Genomic DNA, 1,577 nt, shown 5'->3' with positions numbered 1-1,577 from the left:
TGAAGCATAAGACTTAACGAAGACCTTAGGTCGAGCGCCACCTACTGGCTCTGAAGCGGCAGGTGGCGGACTATCAGCTGTTTGGCGGGCTGTCAGTTGTTCCTTCTCCTTGCGTCTGTGAGCTGCACGAGTCACTCTTTGTTCTTTTCCATCATCTTTCAAACGCCCATTTACTTCCTTAGCGCCGGAAGCAGAAGGGCGGTCCACAATCAGATGCTCAGCTACATCAGCCTTTTGAGGTGTAGGTGGACACTCTGCTTGCAACACAGACACCATAAATTCTTTCGCCTTTTTAATCGAGTTAATTCTGTAGCGCTTACCAGCCACAGTTACAATTATGCCCACCGGTACATCCCATCTAAAAATTATTTGCCTATTCTTAAGTTCCTGCACCAGAAAAGCATAATCTCAACGCGCTTTAAGCATTTTCGCTGGGATTTCTTTTAAAAGAATAATGTCTTGATTTAAAATCTTGAATCTTTGTTGAAAAAAAAGCTGCATTATTTCATTCCGTCTCGATTTTCTTGTAAAATAGACCACCACGTCTCTTGGCAACTGTCTCTGGCGAGCCACCCAAGAATTCACCCTGAAGACACGTTCTATTTCCCCATAAATTTCTTGCCCACAAGCCAGGGCATCCATAAATGCTTCTGAAACTATTTCTCTTAAATTTTCTTTTGGATCCTCAGCCAACTCACGGATCCGGATCGCATATTCCATATCCCGAAATTGGGCGACCAAGACATCACCCTTAACATTTTCCAAACTCTCTTCCACAAGGTCCAGTCTTTGTTCGCTCACTTCAGCCCTCTGTTCATTTTCCTCCACCCTTTCTGCCACTCCATCCACATATTCGGCCAAACCTTGAAAAGCGGTTGTCATATTCAAACGAAAGCCCTCATGTTTCTGTACTAATTCTTGTTGTTGATGTATTAATTGGTCAATCTTATTTTCAATTTTAGAATCCATTTTTTGAAACATCTCTGTCATTTGAATCATAAAATCCTGTAGTTCTTTACCAGAGGGCGGTGGAGGTGAAGAAGATGGCGGGGGTGGCGGGTGGGAAACCGGCTTAGGAATTGGTTGGAGCGCCTGGGAAGTCGGAGAAGTAATTTTTGAAGTTGTAGGCACCAATCTTCTCGAAGCCATGTTAACAGTTTAAAATTTCAAACTATATGAGAGTCTTTTAAACAATTAATCCAGAACGAATAGTGAAAGTATAAAAAGTAACAAAAGTTCCAAACCGGAAATCCAAGTCACTTTCACTTCTTGTTGCTAGAAAGTATCATTCATCGCCATTTTAAGTTCACTTTCACACAATCCAACCCAAGTATAGGGAAGATCAAAATAACTCAAGTTAGAGTAGAGTCCAAAGTATGAAACAAACTTCCAGGGTCGGTTTGTCTGCGTATAGTCACTCACAGTTAAATTTAAGTTGCAGCGGTGGCGGCGGCTTCTAGCTTCGCCGAGGCGAAGGCGTCCTGGATCGCGGAGAATCCTCGGGGCTCCGGAGGAGTTCTAACCTACATCGTCCACATCGGACGACTCGGGAACTCAACTCCTACCCCGGGCAGCTC

This window comes from Protobothrops mucrosquamatus, unplaced genomic scaffold (assembly GCF_001527695.2).
Source record: "Protobothrops mucrosquamatus isolate PMUCROS unplaced genomic scaffold, P.Mucros_1.0 scaffold_50, whole genome shotgun sequence".
NCBI lineage: Eukaryota > Metazoa > Chordata > Lepidosauria > Squamata > Viperidae > Protobothrops > Protobothrops mucrosquamatus.
Note: the sequence above shows the minus strand (reverse complement) of the source record.